The 14,890-nt window shown below is 44.9% G+C and overlaps 1 pseudogene; it reads right to left on the bottom strand.

Annotated features, from left to right (window-relative positions):
• LOC124788972 overlaps positions 1–14,890 on the bottom strand; it is a 181,894-nt pseudogene that overhangs the window by 21,471 nt on the left and 145,533 nt on the right.

The following is a 14,890-nucleotide window of genomic DNA, read 5'->3' as shown; positions in this document are numbered from 1 at the left end:
TTTTGTGGTTGCTTATGTATTGCCTTTCTCAGTACCAGCTTCTTTATTAGGTTAATTATGGATTAAGTAAGGCTTTGTTGCCAGTCAGCTGGTTAACGTTTCTTGATATTTATTTTAAATAAAGTTATTAGCATGTGATGACAAAAACATCTTAAAAATACTAAATGAGTAAATAAATGGCAGCAGACTACCTACACATCTGATGTTAGGTCCTCACCCATGCGTGTTAACACTTCAGTGAAATTTCGTACAGTACCTAGGGCACATCCCGCGTCTACCACGGCCAGAAGTGAAGTCCTGCAGAGCGGTTTTGGTGGGCTGGTGTCCGTGCGGCCCTAAAATCCACTATTCTGAATTGAGCCATTTAGCGTTTGCTAGATTCCCTGCAACAAGCCAGATCACCTCCCATTGTTGTAAAATACTCGCTTATTATTGATTAACATTCATACAAACAGTATCTTCCTTTAGCGGGAATATTTTTTAATTTCTTATTACTTCAGCTCCTTCACCGCAGTAATAGATCTTAACAACATAGGACTCTCTATTTCTCAGCCTCAGTTTCTTCCCGCAGTTCCTCCGTTCACTCATCGTTGCTGGAATGTGCTGGCTTGGCTTTGCAGGTTTCTCTAGCTGACGGACTCCTCCCAAGCCCCAGCCGCCACGGTCAGTTTTGCCCGCTCAAGTAACAGCCCCAGACCGCAGTTTTCACGCAGAGGGATGCCATTTCGTTACTCGTCCATCGCCCAATATTTCGAATGCCAGACGTGTCCTTTCTCCCAGTTTCAAGTATGCCTTCAACTTTGCCTTCTGTTACCAGCAGCAAGAACTAACGTTTTTCGTTCTCATGATACGTCCTAAATACTCATTGTTCCTGTTTAATTATATTGGACAGTTTGCAGTCTCTGCTGGCACACTCGCAGGGTTCCTCATTTTCTCGTTCCTACCAACCACATTACTTTAAATACGTAGCGGAATAAACTCATTTGAAGTACATTGATCAGCTAACAAATGACAAACGTTTCAATAATTGCAACGAAATTAGCCTGGCTGTTACAAAAAAATCTGATACCTAATGTCGAAAATAGAAATCTTGAGATTTCATTTTACATGAATGGTATAGCGATAACCTACCAAGTCAAGAGCACTTTGGAGGAGTCTGCATGGTGTCCACTCACCGCAACACCCAACTGCGCATTATGTGCAGCAGTAGCTGCTGCCAGTTTGTTACGGTGAGTGGTGGTGAGTAAGTAGCTGTTGTAGTGCAATAACGTCAGCTGCCCTCACGTGTCTGTCTGTTCAGTTAAGCATAGCTCGTAACCTGTGTCCTCCACCCAACTGTCAAAAAATGGCTCTGAACACTATGGGACTTAACTGCTGAGATCAACAGTCCCCTAGGACTTAGAACTACTTAAACCTAACTGACCTAAGGACATCACACACATCCATGCCCGTCGCGGTCGCGCGGTTCCAGACTGTAGCGCCTAGAACCCAACTGTCCAAAAGTCCTATGCAGTGTTGCTGCTGAGAGGTGTGTGTGTGGAGAGTTGTGGGCAGGAGTGCGCTTCTATGCATTGTGCTGCTGAACTAGCAATACATTATACAACATGTACATTTGGAACAAACTTAATAATTCTTAACATGGTATATGTTGACTGATGTAAAAAAGATGCACCAATCCATACATCTCCCCCTTAGCGAAAGATCTTTTCTTCTAAAGTACCCTACATTCTTCCCCAGGGTTCAAACTGCCTCCATCTCATATTTCATCGAAATCAATTGAGCGGTTTAGCAGTGGAAATATAACAGACAGAGTTAGTTTCGCATTTATGATATTAGTATGGAGTATACCTTGCTTTACAATAACGGCTTCCGAATACTTATTCCATCACGTAATCGTTTGCCTAATGCCACGTCTTTATCTCTTACAGTGTTGTAGTGCTACTGTTTCTCTACAATAATAAATCATTTTACAATGCGTGTTATTTGTTATGGGATCCTAGAACGTCATTGGTCTTCAGGTAATATTTAATGAAATGAATTACGGCGACACAGATGAAACTTTGGGGTATGGTTTCCATGAAGTTTCAGTTGGGGTACGAAATGTTTCTTGTGAAGATGATAATAAAAATAATTTTGTACGGTTCAATGGTCGCCTTCAGGTCTTTCACTTGGATGCCGCTTCGGCGACTTGGGCATTTCTAATCTACCCCAGTTATCTAGCCATGATACGGGGACCTATTTTAAAGCGGAGTGCGAACCACATGTCGCGACTTCTCATATCATTGGGGGGTGAAGGCTATAATAAAAGTAAACTGAAGATATTCGTGGCCTGACTGGGATTCAACACCGCAAATTTCGGTTTCCAAGCACGCTTTTTATACCGCTAGATCTTTTGAAGACAATAACCCGGCATAGTGCTATAGAGTGCCTGATGTCTTACTCCGATCGTCACAAGCATGTTAAATAGGATGTAACAAAAATGTTTGCAGAATTACAAGTGTGCAAAATTTTAGAGTGTTTAGAAGAGATAAGCAGTTGAGTAGTCAGAGCAGATGACTGCCATGTGGGGGACACGAGTTCGATTCCTGGCACTGCCAGGGAGTTTTTCTTGCTTCAAAGACAGGGACTGGGTGCACTCAGCCTCGTGAGGCCAAATGAGCTATTCAGCTACTCCACCGATCAATAGCGGCCCCAAGCTGAAGAAAACATACAACCAAAAACCGGGAAAGCGGTATGTTGACCACATTACCCTTCATACCACACACAGTCACACTGTTGGCAGAACATGCCATGGCAGTCGGTCGGCCCCAAGTGACCCGCCCAAGATCAGAAGCAGAACTTTACTCTCTACTTTTTTTTTAGAAGAGATAAAAAGAAACCCCTTTTACATTTCACCAAAGTATCATAAGTACACTGTTTCTCCGATAGGGTTCCATCAAGACTGTGACGCTAGTGGTTTTCCAAGACGGTATCCAAACTGTGATGTGATAAGGAATATTGTTCTACAGATATTGCTCAGAATGTCGTCCGTTTACATCAATGCGCGACTGATATCTGTGTGCGAATGATTATGTAACAGCCTCAACACTTCCAGGTGTTTCACGAACAATGTCCGCAGCTTCAGCCAAACGGACTACCAGCTCTTCTGCAGTGCCGGCCGATGTCTCGCACACCAAACACTTCATCTCTCACCACAAAAAGAAACCATGGAATTGAGGTCGGGAACTGGTGGTAGCCACAATGATGGCCCACCCTTACCAATTCAACAACTGGTGAAAACAATCTAAACGGTGTCTGTCGTCAACGGTAAAATTTGGTGGAACCCATCATGTTGGAGCCATAATCGTTGCCTGACTGTCAGCGTGACATTCTCAAACATTCCTGGTAGTAATTCACGGAGAAAGATACGGTAATTTTCTCCACCGAATGTGGTAGCCAGAAGATACGGCTCAGTCAAATTATCGTGTATAACACCAGCTCCCATGTTTATGATAATTCTCTGTTGATAGAGGAACAACAATTTCAGCAGGGTCAGTCAATGTGATTCCTACGAAGCAGTCAAAACTACTGTGAACGTTGGGTTAAGGGAAGTCAAACGTCGTTTCCTACGAAGCAGTCAAAACAACTGTGAACGTTGGGCTAAGGGGAGTCAAACCTTTCATGGCTACCTAACGGGGCACCTGCGACTTTTTTGTCACACATGAATGTGTGCTGACAAGGCTCTACAGTTCTGTTTACAAAGCTCCTTTTACACCTTCTACATGCCACTTTTATACGCAAGTATGATTTGAACGGTACAACTCACCCATGTGTCATCTGTAGGATAATGCGGGTCCGTTACCAAAGGTCGACGCTCCAACAGATTGAAGATTCTGGAAGCAGATCTTAGGCCTTTCCTCAATCTGGGACCGGAGGACAAGGCACTTCCGATGGTGCCGGTACCCCATATCAAAACTTCAGCCACTCTGGAAAAATAAAAGTATCGAGAAAATAGATTCACGCAATTAACCATTATGGTCTAAGTTCTCAAGACAGATCAGTTAAATAAGGTGTTTTTCCCGCTTAAAAAATAGTTAATGCACAGCCCACTAAGCGTATTCTGCTGACGCACCAGACTTGAGTATTAAGTGGCTTAAGTACATGAACCATGGACCTTGCCGTTGATGGGTAGGCTTGAGTGCCTCACAATACAGATAGCCGTACTGTAGGTGAAACCACAACGGAGGGATATCTGTTGTCAGGCCACACAAACGTGTGGTACCTGAAGAGGGCAGCAGAGTTTTCAGTATTTACAGAGGCAACAGTCTGGATGATAGGCTGATCTGGCCTTGTAACATTAACCAAAACGGCCTTGTGCTGGTACTGCGAGCGGCTGAAAGCAAGGGGAAACTACAGCCGTAATTTTTCTCGAGGGCATGCAGCTTTACTGTATGGTTAAATAATGACGGCGTCCTCTTGAGTAAAATATTCCGGAGGTTAAAATAGTCTCCCAGTCGGGGATTACTCATGAGGACTTCGTTATCAGCAGAAAGAGAACTGGTGTTCTAGGGATTGGAGCGTGGAATGTCAGATCGATAGACACGAAACCCACGCCTACAACAATGTCAACTAGCTCCACTGATGATGAAGGGATTGAAGAAATGCATGATACGATAAAAGAAGTTATTTAGATAGTTAAGGTTGACGAAAATTTAACAGTTATAGTGAACTGGAATTCGATAATAGGGAAAGGAAGAGAAGGAAAAATAGTAGGTGAATATGTACTGGGGTTAAAGAATGAAAGAGGAAGCCGCCTGGTAGAATTCTGCGCAGAGCTTAACTTAATAATAACTAACACTTGGTTTAAGATTCGAGAAAGGAGGTTATATACATGGAAGAGGTCTGTAGACACTGGAAGATTTCAGATAGATTTTATAATGGTAGGACAGAGATTTAGGAACCAGGTTTTAAATTGTAAGACAATTCCAGGGGCAGATGCGGACTCTGACCACAATTTATTGGTTATGATCTGTAGACTAAAACTGAAGAAACTGCCGAAAGGTAGGAATTTAAGGAGATGTGACCGGGAAAAACTGAAAGAACTAGAGGTTGTAGAGAGTTTTAGAGAGAGCGCTATGGAAGTACTGACAAATACAGGGGAAAGAAATACTGTTGAAGGAGAATGGGTAGCTATGAGAGATGAAACAGTGAAGGCCGCAGAGGATGAAGTAGATAGAAGGACGAGGACTAGTAGAAATCCTTGGGTAACAGAAGAGATATTGAATTTAATTGATGACAAGAGAAAATATAAAAATGCTGGAAATGAAGCACGCGAAAAGGAATACAAACGTCTCAAAAATGAGATCAACAGTAAGTGCAAAATGGCTAAGCAGAGATGGCTAAAGAACAAATGTAAGGATGTAGAGGCTTATCTCACTAGGGTTAAGATAGATACTGCCCACAGGAAAATTAAAGCGACCTTTGGAGAAAAGAGAACCACTTGTATGAATACCAAGAGCTCAAATGGAAAGCCAGTCCTAATCAAAGACGGAAAGGCAGAAAGGTTGAAGGGGCATGTGGGGTCTATACGACGGCGATGTACTTGAGGGCAATATTATGTAAATGGAAAAGGACGTAGATGAAGAAGCTGGGAGATGTGATACTGCGTGAAGAATTTGACAGAGCACTGAACGACCTAAGTCAAAAAAAGGCCCCGGGTGTAGACAACGTTCCATTAAGGCCACTGATAGCCTTCGGAGAGCCATCCATGGCAAAACTTTACAATCTGGTGAGCAAGATGTATGAGACAGGTAAATACCCTCAGAGTTCAAGAAGAATATAATAATTCCAATCCCAAAAAAGCAGGTGTCAACAGGTGTGAAAATTATCAAACTATCAGCTTAATAAGTCATGGCTGCAAAATACTAACATTAATTTTTTACATACGATTGGAAAAACTGGTAGATACTGAACTTGGGGAAGATCAGTTTGGATTCGGTAGAAATGTTGGAACTCGCGAGGCAGTACTGACCTTACGACTTATTTTAGAAGATAGATTAAGGAAAGACAAACCTACGTTTCTAGCATTTGTAGACCTATTAGAAAGCTTTTGACAATGTTGACTATAATACTCTCTTTAAAATTCTGGAAGTGGCAGGGATAAAATACAGGAAGCGAAAGGCTATTTACAGTTTCTACAGAAACCAGATGGCAGTTGTAAGAGTAGAGGAGCATGAAAGGGAAGCAATGGTTGAGAAGGGAGTGAGGCAGGGTTGTAGCCTAACCACGACGATATTCAGTCTGTATGTTTATCAAGCAGTAAAGGAAGCAAATGAAAAATCTGGAGTAGGAATTAAAGTCCATGGACAAGAAATGAAAACTTTGAGGTTTACCGATGACACTGTAATTCTGACAGAGACAGCAAAGGACCTGGAAGAGCAGCTGTACGGAATGGACAGCGTCTGCCTGCCGTCAGCTTAATCCACTGATTAAAGATACCAGTGGAGTAGGCACAGATGCCCAGATGAACATTCCGGTCGCCAACACACATAGCCTCCATCGTCACGTAACTCTAGTACGGCGTAAGGTTTGTCTGTAATCGCTAGCGCAGACAGATACCGGTCAAAAATACTGTTCATTTCGCATAATCGTTTTATAGGTTTCCTAATAACCTGCGGTCGATCCCTGGAATGAGTTTGGATTAAAGCTTTCACAAGACAGATGTAATATCATTTAACTTGTTTCCGATAAAAGTAACAGCTAAGATGTCGCTAACTTTTTGGCTAAGGAAAAGAAGGCATGGCAGTCACTAATGTGTGGTTTTGCACTGCACTTAATTGTGTTTCCGAGGCTCTGTTTTAAAGAATTATGCTGCAGCTTCTTTATGAAATGCCTTCCCAGCTCGGCAAAATGGAAGGGTCCCTAAAATATGGAATTCTGATCCATTACATGACAAAAGTTACCAATCCATTGCACAATGATATATTTTTATGAACGACTTTTAGGTTCTGTTGTTCCTGGAGCCATATGTTTCATCTTCGTTCATATTTAGGGAAAGCAAAATGTCAATCGCTTGTACTCATTTCCTGCGTCAGATACTAGCACTACTATTTTCTAGTGGGATTTCTTTTAAATTTGTTCAGCAGTTGAAGATTTGTGTAACCTGAAGGTAAATCATACAGTCCATTATACATAAATCTTATCGTCTGGTGAAAGTTGTTAGAAATGCGTATACATTCAATAGACAGACTGGAAGTACACACTCACAAGAACGAATTTATCTAGCACTTGCCTCATAAATATTTGACATTGGAGCTACACAAATTAGTCTTACCGCATTACGTCCCAATTATTCTCCGTTTCGGTGTTTTTTCAGCACTTAAAACAGTCTGTTTCGAGTTTGGTTAATACAATTAGGACTCCACGGTATTTACCTACGAAAAATATCCTTTCTATAACGTGAATAAGTCGTGTGTGTTCTTTTGGACACGTCCGAAAGAACTGACACCACAAATTCATATAACTGATCTGCATGGACAGGCAGTGGGTCCACCGACTTCAGTGTGTTTGCACAGATGCGTCCGACCTCCTGTGGAAATCTCAGTGTAGTGAGCATGGATGAAAGGACAGGCACTCGTTGTAGTGGCACTCCGTAAAAATGTGTGTAGCCCGGCAGTGTGTGTTCTTTTGGACACGTCCGAAAGAACTGACACCACACATTCATATAACTGATCTGCATGGATGGGCAGTGGGTCCACCGACTCCAGTGTGGATGCACAGATGCGTCCGACCTCCTGTGGAAATCTCAATGTAGCGAGCATGGATGAATGGACAGGCACTCCTGGTAGTGGCACTCTGTGGGAATGTGTGTAGGCCGGCAGTGTGTGTTCTTTTGGACACGTCCCAAAGAACTGACACCACACATTCATATAACTGATCTGCATGGATGGGCAGTGGGTCCACCGACTCCAGTGTGGTTGCACAGATGCGTCCGACCTCCTGTGGAAATCTCAGTGTGGTGAGCATGGATGAATGGACAGGCACAAATGGTAGTGGCACTCCGTGGGAATGTGTGTAGGCTGGCAGTGTGTGTTCTTTTAAACACGTCCGAAAGAACTGACACCACACATTCATATAACAGATCTGCGTGTATGGGCAGTGGGTCCACTGGACTCCAGTGTGGTTGCACAGATGTGTCCAATCTCCTGTGGAAATATCAGTGCAGTGAGCATGGATGAATGGACAGGCACTCCTGGCAGTGGCACTCCGTGGGAATGTGTGTAGGCCGGCAGAGTGTGTTCTCTTGGACACGTCCGAAAGAACTGAAACCACACATTCATATAACTGATCTGCATGGACGGACAGTGGGTCCACCGACTCCAGTGTGGATGCACAGATGCGTCCGACCTCCTGTGGAAATCTCAGTGTAGCGAGCAGGGATGAATGGACAGGCACTCCTCGTGGTGGCACTCTGTGGGAATGTGTGTAGCCCGGCAGTGTGTGCTCTTTTGGACACATCCGAAAGAACAGACACCACACATTCATACAACTGATCTGCATGGATGGGCAGTGGGTCCACCGACTCCAGTGTGGATGCACAGATTCGTCCGACCTACTGTGAAAATCTCAGTGTAGCGAGCATGGATGAATGGACAGGCACATCTGGTAGTGGTGCTCCGTGGGAATGTGTGTAGGCCAGCAGTGACTGTCCATTTGGACACGTCCGAAAGAACTGACACCAACATTCATACAACTGATTCACGTGAATGGGCAGTGGGTCCACCGCCTCCAGTGTGAATGCACAGACGGGTCCAACCTCCTATGAAAACCTCAGTGTAGCGAGCATAGACGAATGGACAGGCACTCTTGGTAGTCGCACTCCGTGGGAATGTGAGTAGGGCAGCAGTGTGTGTTTTTTGGACACATCCAAATGAACTGATACCACATATTCATATAACTGATCCGCATGGATGGGCAGTGGGTTCATCGCCTCTAGTGTGGATGCACAAATGCGTCCGACCTCCTGTGGAAATCTGTGTAGCGAGCATAAATGAATGGATAGACATTTCTGATAGTGGCACTCTGTGGGAATGTGTGTAGGCAGGCAGTGTGTGTTCTTTTAGACACGTCCGAAAGAACTGACACCACACATTCATTTAACTGATCTGCATGGATGTGCAGTGGGTCAACCAACTCCAGTGTGGATGCAAAGATACGTCCGACCTCCTGTGGATATCTCAGTGTAGCGAGCATGGATGAATGGACAGGCACTCCTGGTAGTGGCACTCCGTGGGAATGTGTGTAGGCCGGCAGTGTGTGTTCTTTTGGACATGTCTGAAAGAACTGACACCACACTTTCATATAACTGATATGCATGGATGGGCAGTGGGTCCACCGACTCCAGTGAGGTTGCACAGATGCGTCGGACCTCCTGTGGAAAATCTCAGCGTAGTGAGCATGGGTGAATAGACAGGCACTCGTGGTAGTGGCACTCCATGGGAATGTGTGTAGGCTGGCAATGTGTGTTCTTTTGGTCACATCTGAATGAAGTGACACCACACATTCATATAACTGATCCGCGTGGGTGGGAGGTGGGTCCACTGCCTCTAGTGTAGATCTACAAATTCGTCTGACCTCCTGTGGAAATCTTAGTGTAGTGAGCATGGATGAATGGACAGGCAATCCAGGTAGTGGCACTCCGTGAGAATGTGTGTAGGCTGGCAGTGTGTGTTCTTTTGGAAATGTCGGAAAGAACTGACAACACACAATCATATAACTGATCTGCGTGGATGGGCAGTGGGTCCACTGCTTCCATTGTGGATGCACAGATGCATCTGATCTCTTGTGGAATTCTGTGTAGCGAGCATGGATGATGGACTTGCATTACTGGTAGTGGCACTCCGTGGGAATGTGTGTAGCTCGGCAGTGTGTGTTCTTTTGGACACGTCCAAAGGAACTGACACTGCACATTCATATAACTGATCCGCATGGATGGGCAGAGGTTCCACCGACCCCAGTGTGGATGCCCAGATGCGTCCGACTTTCTGTGGAAGTCTCAGTGTAGCGAGCATGGATGATTGGACAGGCACTTCTGGTTGTGGCACTCCGTGGGAATGTGATTAGGTCAATAGCGTGTGTTCTTTTGGACACATCCGAAAGAACTGATACCACACATTCATATAACTGATCCGCGTGGTTGGGCAGTGGGTCCACTGCCTCGAGTGTGGGTGCACAGATGCGTCCGACCTCCTGTGGAAATCTCAGTGTAGCGAGCGTGGATGAATGGACAGGCACTCCTGGTAGTGGCACTCCGTGGGACTGTGTGTAGGCCGACAATGAGTGTTCTTTTGGACACGTCCGAGAGAACTGACAACACACAATCATATAACTGATCTGCGTGGATGGGCAGTGGGTCCACCGCCACCAGTGTTAATGCACAGATTCGTCCGCCCTCCTGTGGTAATCTCAGTGTAGCGAGCGTGGATGAATGGACAGGCACCCCTGGTAGTGGCACTCCGTGGGAATGTGTGTAGGCCGGCAGACGTGCAGGGATAGTCCACGCAGGGGCGATCGCACTGTGTGCCGGGGGGCGTAGTAGTTAACGTACCTGCCAAGTATGCAACAGATGCTGGATTCGAATTTCTCTCTGATAGAAGTTTTCACTCGTCATCGCTGATTCCGCGTAATGTCCCGATGCAGTGTACATTAGTAATTCCTTTTCCTTCTCCCCGGCACCTCCACCTTTTATTATATGCGCTTTGCCAAATCTGTTCACACTCATCCAGATGTTATGACCGGATGCTGCAAAAATATTCAATATTCGATTCTAAACGATGTGTGTCAAAGAAATTGTTAATGTGTTATTTAATGAGTTTGTACTTATAAAAGTCGTGAATATACTTAATTTGAAATGTGGGACATATAATTAGATACAGTACTAATGAAGATAATTAAAAATGTTCTGTCTCACTAACATGGAGGGCTTTGTGAAGCGAATAGTAGAATTAGTTAGGTAGAAATTCAGGTAATGATACTGGAGATCAGTTGACTTCGTGATGGTGATGAGATAGTAAATATCTTCTAAAATAAGGTGTATCCTTGTTGCACATGAAATTAGTAGCAAAGATTCGCGATGTTCCGACAATGAGATAGCAAGAGCAATATAAAAGTGTGTTAGTGTTAATAGAAGAATAAATATGTTCACATGGTTTGTGTTGTGAGAATGGTAAGGAGAGGAAATTGCTAGATACAAGAACTATAGGTAGGGTGTATAGATAACCTGATAAGTAGATTTAGATATAAGGCTAATAGTGACTTTGTGTTTGGAGGTTAAGATATTGGAGGGATGGAATGAGTTCCATGCAGAATGCACTAAGGTATTAAACTCACGAAAAAGTAGAGAAGCTTGGAAATTAGGTAAATGATTCGGATGCTACACGAATCTCCCGAATAGCTACGCGCGTTAGCTAGCCGCTTCCGTGCTTCGGGGACTAGGGCAGGTGCACTGGCCCCAGATCTAATTAACGACAAGGGCCAGCCAGCCTGGACGCAGTTTCGCACATCAGATTAAATGAGTACCGGGCTGGTACCCGCATTCCGCCTCAGTTGCACGATTCGGAAACATTTAGAAAACCGGAATGAAATTCTCATTCTGCAGCTGAATGAGCGCTGATATCAAACTTCCTGGCAGAGTAAAACTTCGTGCCGAACCGGATCCCGAACTCGGGACTTATACCTTTCGCGGGCAAGTGCTCTACCGACGGAGCTACGCAAGCACGACTCACGCTCACACCTTTACCTCCGCCAGTACATCGCCTCCTACCTTCCAAACATCACAGAACGTCTCCTGAGAAACTTGCAAGAGTGGCACTCCTGGAAGAAAGGACGTTGTGGAGACATGGCTCAGTTACTGGCGGAAGTAAAGCTGTGAGGACGGGTCGTGAGTCGTGCTTGGGTAGTTCCGTCGGTAGAGCATTTGCCCGCGAAAGGTAAAGGCCCCGACTTCGACTCTCGGTTCGGTACATAGTTTTAATCCCCCAGGAAGTTTCATTTAAAAAACGTCCGTGCATTTTCACATAGGATATTACTGTATGCAGGCAGTTGGGTTATACACATTCCGTTCCAAGGGGAAAATGTGGGATGACAGGAAGGGTGTCCATTCACCCTCAACTATAACATTGCCAAATCCAATAATTACGAGGGGCGTTAAATAAGAAATCCAATATTATTTCCTCGACAAGTTTCCTTTGAAAAAATGCGGAATTTGTTGAGGAACATCGTGGATTATTTCCACTACAGGTTCCACAGTTTCATGAAGTTCCGGTAGGGCACAGGGCAATATATAGTCTTCAAAATGGGTTAAGTAAGACAAGGCAGGTACGTTCCAAGCAGAGAGCTGTCACTGAGTTTTCTACTTTTCTTTCTTTTTTTTTGCGGGAAACAGGAGCATTGCAGATATTCATAGGTGCTTGCTGAATATCTGCGAAGGCACGGCAGTTAACAAAAACACAGGGAGTCAATGGGTGAGGCACTTGTCATCATCGCAACGTCGCGGAGACCTTCCCTGCAGGCGGCCCACATCTGTAACTAATGCAGTGTTGGAACGTGCGGACACTCTCATTCGAGATGATCGGTAGATCACAATGAACCACCTCTCGCTGCTCAACTGGACGTCTCTGTTGGTAGTGCTGACACACTCGCCCAATAGTTTTGGTACCCAGAGGTTTGTGCCTGCTGGGTGCCGCACAGAAGACCATAAAGAGCAACTATGGGCCATATGTTCGGAATTTCGTATTACGAGGCTGATCGTGACAGTTTTGTCGGACTTTGTCACAAGCGACGAAACATAGGTTCGTTACTTCGAGCCGGAAACAATACGGCAATCCGTCGAATGGCGCCACACCACCTCTCCTCCGAAGAAAAAGTTCAAAGGACACACTCAGCAGGTAAAGTCATGGCGATGGTCTTCTGGGAATCTGAAGCGAGTATTCTGTTTTATGTCCTCCCTCATGTTACAACTATCAACTCGGAAATGTATTGTGCTATCCTCAGGAAATTGAAGAAACGACTTCAGCGTGTTCGCCGCCACAAAAATGGTAACGAGTTAATCTTTCTCCATGAAAGCATTCGAAAAACTTTATTTGACTATTCTTCCTCATCCAACCTACAGCCCGGATCTCGCAACTTCCGACTTCCATTGTCTGGCCAGATGAAGGATGCAGTCCGTGGGAAGCAGAGCGTGGATGATCGGTGAGGTTTCTGATGCAGCAAGACGATGGCTCCGACGTCGACAAGTAGAGTGGTATTATGCGGGTATACTGGCCCTCCCGCTAAGAAGGCATAAGGCCGTCGTACTGAACTGAGATTATGTTGCAACATAAGATTTTGTACGCAACAGAGCGGGAAAAAGTATGGTGTATTGGAATCCTGAACCAAATCGACCTGCTTTCGAAAAAAAAGTGTTGCAATACTTATTAAACACCCCTCGTAACATTCAGTCTTCATGTAGATAGGTGACAAAATCCAGAAAAGGGAGTTTACGGGCACCCAACGGCAAGGTTATAACCGGAGCAGGGAAGAAGCGGTTACTCACTTGAAGACGTCCTGATAGGGCACACCGTCAGCATGGACGAGTGTTGCTCCATAATACAAGCACGTAGCGTAGGCAAAAGTGCTAATGTTCCATGAAAGGCTGAAGGCAGCTGCACGCACGTGCGTGATGTGTTCAGCAAGATGCAGTGCTGGCCGCAACTCTGACAGGTACTGGGCGTGGAACTGACGCTCGCAGCAGAGACCCGCCACCGTGCGGATGTTACCAACAGCCTCCACTGCCACCTGTAAAAGTAGGATACGTTCACAAATGCCACACACCGTCGGCATTTCTCGTAATATCAAGAAATCATAAGCAATAATCATTTAAGACATTTCATGGACACAAAATTCTCGATAAACTTGCCACGTGGAACTTCGGATAAAACCTAAGCTTTCGAAGATGGCCACCATCGTCGTTGTCAAAGGCTAAGATTGTTATGAAAGTGGAGATGCTACAATTTTTATATCAGAAGGACGGCGTCTGACCGGCAGGATTATGTCATGATGATATCAGGAGAGTGGTGCATACCGAGGACAGGGTGGAACCTACACCCGTAGATTACGTTTGCGCTATCTATCAGGCATTACTTGAGCAGGAAGACAGGAGAGCTATTAAAGCTCTCCAGCCTCTCCGACAAACTTGTAAAGAATTTGAGACCAAGAGAACCTGGGTTACCCAGGTTGTATGGCCTCAAATTCTCTACAGTTTCGTCAGAGGACCAATCATCAGTGCCGTCGGCTCTCCTAAATACAGGACGGTCAAGTAGTTACCTACATAATTGGCATCAAAACGTTGAATAATGCGCACCCCTTCCAACCGTCCTGTTTTTTTATGTATGTTGATGGTGCGTTTTTAATTTGGGCGCATGGCTGTGAGGCACTGCACATGAACAATATGCACCCAAACATAAGTTTTGCCGCAGAGATGGAGAAGGACCGAAAATTCCCTTTCTCAAACGTATTAGTCAAATGGGAAGAAGGTAGACGATTTAGCCATTCTGTGTATCGAAAGCCGATGCATACAGGCCTATATCTCAATGGGCGTAACTCAGAAGAAAGCTATGCTTAACAATTCAATACGCAGAGCCGGGACTATTTTAGACAAGGAGCTCCCCAGCTCCGAGATGAATCCTCTGACGTCGGTGTTCAGAAAGAATGGGTATTCAGTTCATGATATTAGGTCATCATTGTAGGTGAAACCAAGACACAACGCCTTTCAACAAACGCAGGAGGACAAACACGGCGACTTCCATTCTGCGGTGCAAGAAAAGTAAGATAGGTGGAGTCCTAAAGAGGCAGACTAATGTTTCGCTCACCCAGG

Source organism: Schistocerca piceifrons, chromosome 3 (genome assembly GCF_021461385.2).
Source record: "Schistocerca piceifrons isolate TAMUIC-IGC-003096 chromosome 3, iqSchPice1.1, whole genome shotgun sequence".
NCBI lineage: Eukaryota > Metazoa > Arthropoda > Insecta > Orthoptera > Acrididae > Schistocerca > Schistocerca piceifrons.
Note: the sequence above shows the minus strand (reverse complement) of the source record. Positions and strands in the feature narration are given on the sequence as shown.